General features: G+C 51.0%; 1 long non-coding RNA gene across 1 annotated transcript; it reads left to right on the top strand.

Moving 5' to 3' along the window:
- Positions 1-1,182: 1,182 nt before the first annotated feature.
- Positions 1,183-4,795, top strand: LOC148773315 (uncharacterized). The gene is made up of 3 exons (XR_016036904.1): positions 1,183-1,443; positions 2,235-2,338; positions 4,007-4,795. It is a non-coding gene; the product is annotated as an uncharacterized LOC148773315 (long non-coding RNA).
- Positions 4,796-6,015: the final 1,220 nt, after the last annotated feature.

A 6,015-nucleotide genomic window follows, 5' to 3' on the forward strand; every position in this document is an offset into this window, starting at 1 on the left:
AAGTGATGCTAAAAGGGGCAAAAGGATTATTTTCAGGAATGGCTACAGCTAAGAGGAGCATAGGATTTTTCTTCTTGCCCCACGGGGCATCTTAGTTCCCTGAACAAGGATTGAACCTGGAAGCAGTATATGAGAGTTCCATTTCCCGGACATCTTCACATACAGTTGGTATGGTCAGACATTTCATTAACTTCAGCCATGCTAATATGTGTGTAGTGGCATTTTGCCATGATTTTAACTTGTATTACCTCAAGACTAATCATATGAAGCAGGGTTCACATGCTTAGTTGCCATCTGTATATGTTCTTTGGTAAAGTTTGTGTTCACATCTTTTGCCTGTTTCTTCCTCCACAAAGTGGTGGCCACAGGCCTTCTCTCACCCCTCCCCATTCCTCCTGTCACTAGAGTAGCACTCTGCCCATGGGCTTCCATCTTGGGAGCTTTGTCTCCAGACACCCTCACCCCATTTCAAACCTAGGAGGAGCCTCATTACTCCCCTCTCACTGGTTAGTGTCCCCGCCCCCAACACACACCATATGCCTTCAAAGCTTCCTCAAGTCCAGGCTCCTACTGCCCCTCCACTCTCCAGGAGACCTGCCCTTCCCCACTTTCGGGGTCCCCCAACCCTATCATGCTCAGGGCCCTGACACCTCCCAGGGCTCCCAAAGACTCCCAGGGTGCCCCCACTCCTCAGGCCCCCATACTCTTCCAGTTCCCCAGTAGGGAAACATTCAGTGCGGCTTGACTGAGTGTCTACGATGTGGAGGGGACTTCCCAGGTGGCTCAGTGGTCAAGAATCCGCCTGCCAATGTAGAAGTCTCAGGAGACACGGGTTTCATCCCTGGGTGGGGAAGATCCCCTGGAGGAGGGGATCCATGGCAACCCATTCCAGTATTCTTGCCTGGAGAAGCCATGGACAGAGGAGGCTGGCGGGCTACAGTCCATGGGATCACAGAGTCAGACACGACTGAGCGACTTTCCATGTAAGATGTGGAGAGCTCTGTTGGAGGCCGCAGTACACCTCGGTAAACTTGGATTCCGGCTTTGCACCCCATTTTTAGTTGTCAGAGCTCAGGTGGGGCCTTGAACTTCTCTGGGCCTCGACTTTCCCCTCTGACACTGGAATAACAACATCCCCTGGGTGGAAAGTTTTCCCTTGGTGATGGGAAAGAGAGGCAGCAGCTGAGGCAGGGCGAGGCCAAGAGTGCGTGCTGGCTCCCAGGGCCAGGGCTCTTTGGCGGCTGCCAGGTAGGTCACCGCGCTGGTTGGGGCGCTGAGCACGGGTCTGGCCGGCTTCAGCCACGTCCAGGCCCGGGCTGGCCACCAGGTGAGCGCTCCCGAGCGCTCCAAACGCGTCGAGGGCGGCCGTGCATCCACCAGGCCAAGTACAGGTCATGGAGCGGCGCCCGGGGGGCGGCACGGACCCTAGGGGAAGCAGAGGAGGTACCGGGCTCGGGGTGGGAGGGTAGTGGGCGCGTCCCTGCCAGCCCTCGCACCTCCTGTCTGCTCCTCACCTTCTCCTTCTGACAGGTGGTAAACAAAGCAGCCCTGGCGCCCGAGCAGCGGCGGCGAGGGCGGCGGCGGTGGAGGGCAGCGGCCCAGCGACCCCGGCTGGGCTCGAGGAGCCGCACCCACACCCACACCTGCGCCGCGGGGCGGCGCACCAGACCCCGGGACTCCCAGGAGTCTCGGGGGAGATGTGCTGGAGGGGTCTGCCCAGGGTCACTGGGGACACCTGGGCACTGGGCGAGGGGGGGTCTGTGGTGGATTGTGGGAGGTTAGGCTGAGCCTCTGGGGATAGGTGGAGGGGCCATCTGCGGCTACATGGACCAGCAGGGTTGCCTAGGACATCTAGAAGGGAATCGGGGGTGCCTGGGCCACAGGGAGCAGACCGTGTTCTGTTGGGACATCTGGGAGAATCGCGGTCCTCCTGAATACTGGGGGGGAAGAGTTTGGAATCTGGGGTTGTGTCGGGGGGGGGGCGTCAGAAAGCTCCAGAGATATTCACAGGGTGTTCGGAGGTGTCCAGGAGTGCTGGAGTTAAATAGCTCTCCAGGCATTCCCGTGATAGTCGGGGGTCCTGGGAGGTGAAAGGCACAGTCGGTGACCTTCGGGACTATGAAAAGGAGTGGTCTCGGGGATCTTGAGGGGAATTCTAGGTCTTTGGTCGTAGGGGCCCGTGATGGTTCGCCGAGGATCAGGGTGGGCCCTGATCTGTTCTTTCACTCGCGCAGGCTGTGGCAGTCCCCAGCCCGAGAGTCCCAGCGTCAGACAGTTCCTGGCGTGGCTGGAAGCTCGCCCCCTGGCGGCCCGAGCTGCGGCCGACGTGTTGGCGCTGGTACGCAGGGCCGGTGCCACCTTGCGCCTGCGCCCCAAGGGGGGTGCGTGATGGGGCGTGGCCTTTCGGGGGCGTAGTCGGAGTGGAGCCAGGTTCCAAGGGGGCGGGCCCAGATTTGTTAGTTACTCCCTTTGGTGGGACGGCTTCCCTGGTGACTCAGAGGGTAAAGCCTCTACCTGCAATGCGGGAGAGCTAGGTTCGATCCCGGGTCGGGAAGCTCCCCTAGAGAAGGAAATGGCTAACCCACTCCAGTACTCTTTCATGGAAAGTTCCACGGTCGGAGGGGCCTGGTAGGCTACAGTCCATGGGATCGCAAAGAATCCTACACGAGTGAGCAACTTCACTTCTCTTGGTGGGACCTATGAGTGTGAGTAGGGAGGCCCGCCCTCGGCTGTGATTTGATGGTGCTGGTTTTAGCCTAGAATATTCCTCTAGGAGGTGACATAGAGAGGGTTATTGGAGTCGTTGAACGCTGCAAGATTAGCTGTGGGTGCGGAGCTTGATGTTTACTTTTATCAGCGGGGTTTCAAGTGGTATTTCTGAGGAAGCCGGGCCTGGAGAGGATTGGGGGCGGGCATTGGCTGAGAGGCAGGCCTGGAATGTTAGTCAAGGGGGTGGAGTCTATAAACGCACTGGGAGTGTAGCTCAAATGGTCAGGTGGGTTGAGGTTTTATAGGCTAAGTGGTCTTCTCTCGTAGCTCAGTGGGTAAAGAATCTGCTTGCAATTCAGAAGACCCGGGTTTGATCTCCTGGAGTAGGAAATGGCAACCCATCTAGTATTCTTGCCAAATCCCAAGGCCGGAGGAAGTCTGGCGGGCTATAGTGCAAGGGGTAGCTATAGTGCATGAGTCGGACACGACTTATTGACTAAAACCAGGCTAATTAGAGAGCAGGACCTGGAATCCTGCAGAAGCACAGTGTAGGGTGGGCCTAAGGGTTTAAAATGAGGGGCAGAATCTGTGTTTTTTTTGAGGGAGGTAGGAAATCTGGAGGAATGCTGGAATATTTATTGCCAGCTGCTAAGTCACTTCAGTCGTGTCCGACTCTGCGCGACCCCATAGAGGGCAGCCCACCAGGCTCCCCCGTCCCTGGGATTCTCCAGGCAAGAACACTGGAGTGGATTGTCATTTCCTTCTCTAATGTGTGAAAGTGAAAAGTGAAAGTGAAGTCGCTCAGTCGCGTCCAACTCTTCGCGGCCCCATGGACTGCAGCCTATCAGGCTCCTCCGTCCATGGGATTTTCTAGGCAAGAGTACTGGAGTGGCTTGCCATTGCCTTCTCCGATTTATTGCCAGGGTTGTTAGCTAAGAAGATGGGATCAGGATGGTTATTCGGGTGGGTGGGGCCTGGATGATTACTTGAGGGTCTCGGCTTACATAGTAAGAGTGGTGAAACCCGGATGTGAATTCAAAGAGAAGCGGCTAGAATGTTTATATAGGGCGAGAGCCCTATCCAGTTTCACGGGACCATCATTAAAGATTTTCTTTAGCAATGTGGGAGGCCTGGGTTTGATTCCAGGAAGATCCCCTGGAGAAGGGAATGGCTATCCACTGCAGTATTCTTGCCTGGAAAATCCAATAGACAGAGGAGCCTGGCCGGCTACAGTTCATGGGGTTGCAAAGAGTCAGACAGGACTGCACGACTAACACTAGTCTCTTTTATTCTTTAGCCCTTAGAATACCAGAAGGACAATGACATCATGGATTTGTCCCAAGATCCCCTTGCCTCCTTGGAAGAGTTCCTGGCATGTCAAGTACAGTCGGTTTTAAAAGCCTTGCATTGTACTTCCCTGGTCGTGCAGTGGCTAATGTTCAAGGCTCCCAATGTAGGGGGCCAGGTTCAATTACGTTGGGGAATTGGATCCTAAGTAACTAAGGCCTTGCACAGCCAAATAAATAACAAGTATTAAAAAAATAAAAACCTTGTGTAATTTGGGGAAGCTTGAACTGTCCATCTTGCCAAGATTTTCTTCATGAATCTTGGGTTCTTGGATTGGGAGAGAGGGTGGAAGAGGAGGATGGGAGCTGCAGGAAAGCATTGAACAGGGCCACCGCTGAGAATCCAGCACAAGCCTTGAGTCAAAATTGGATGTCTCTCCATTTATTTAGGTCTGCTTTAATGTCTTTCAACAATGCTTTTGTACATTTTTTATGCTGCTTTTGTTAAATTTGTTCCAAAGTATTTTTATTATTTTCAGGCTGCTGTGAATGGAGTTATTTTTTTAATTTCATTCTTGTCTATAGAAATACAATTGATTTTTGTATATTGATTTTCTATCCTGTAACCTCGTGAAACTTATTAGTTCTAATTGTTTTTCAGTTGGTTCCTTAGGATTTTCTATGTAATGACATTTGCAAATAGAGATGGTTTTATTTTTATTAAAAAGGAAACAATCAATGCAAAATGGAGTGACTTGTGCTAAGCTCCACTGATATTTAATATCTAACCAAATTGTACTTGCAGGCTATCCTAGGAATTGAATTTTAAGCCAGTTAATCTGAGGTGGTTTTTTTTCCTGGTCAGCACTAGTGAGGTAATCTGCCTAAGACATCCTCCCTTGCCTTCCCCCGAAGGAAAGGTGACCTTCCCAGAAATAATTCACTGTTTAAATTGTGGTTTAGTCACTAAGTCATGTCTGACTGTTGGGACCCCATGGACTGTAGCCCACAGTCTCCTCTGTCCATGGGATTTCCCAGCAAGAATGTTGGAGTGGGTTGCCATTTCCTTCTCCAGGGAATCTTCCTGACCCAGGGATTGAACATGCATCTCCTGCATTGCAGACAGTATCCTGCATTGCAAGTGAATTCTTTGCCACTGAATCACTTACTTGTCCTTTCTTTTATCAACATTTTCCAATATGGATGCCCTTTATTTCTTTTTCTTGTCTACTTTTCCCAACTAGAATTTCAGGTACAATATTGAATAGAAGTAGCAAGAGCAGACATTGTTTTATTCCAGATCATGGGTACAAAGTATACAGGCTTTTACGATTGAGTAAAATTTTAGCTGTTTTCTGGACTCACTGTTTATGATAAGAAACCTGCTTGGGACTTTCCTGGTGGCCTAGTGGATAAGAATCCGCCTGCCAGTGCAGAGGACAGGGTCCCTGGTCCGGGAAGATTCCACATGCCAAGAAGCAACTAAAGCACTTGAGCCACAACTACTGAGCCCGAGTGCTGCAACTACTGAAGCCCCTGTGTCTAGAGCCTGTGCACCGCAATGAAAGAAGTTATCCCAGGAAGAAGTACGTGCACCGCAAGGAAGAGTAGCCCCCGCTCACCACAACTAGAGACAGTCAGTAAGCAGCAATGAAGACCCAGTGGAACCAAAAAAAGAAGACTGCTTGTAATATTATTGGGGTTACCTTGTAGATTAGTCATTTTTCTCTTTGTTCTTTGAAGGTTTTCTCTTTGGATTTTAACATTTTTTAATATGATGTGCCTAGGTATCTATCTCTTTGCATTTATCCTGCTTGAAGTTGGTTAAGCTTCTTGGGCATGTAGATTTTAGCTATTACTTCTTTAAATTGTTTTGGCTCTTCTATCTCCACTTCTGCTTCCCTGTTACACATATGCTGGTGCACCTAGTGGTGTCCCATATTTGTCTGATGCTCTATTCATTTTTTTTCATTCCTTTTACAATCTGTTCTTCAAACTGCATAATTTGCATTGAACTCTC

The sequence above is a fragment of the Moschus berezovskii genome, chromosome X, assembly GCF_049115385.1.
Source record: "Moschus berezovskii isolate FMDL1 chromosome X, NW_MosBer_1.0, whole genome shotgun sequence".
In the NCBI taxonomy this organism is placed as follows: Eukaryota; Metazoa; Chordata; class Mammalia; order Artiodactyla; family Moschidae; genus Moschus; species Moschus berezovskii.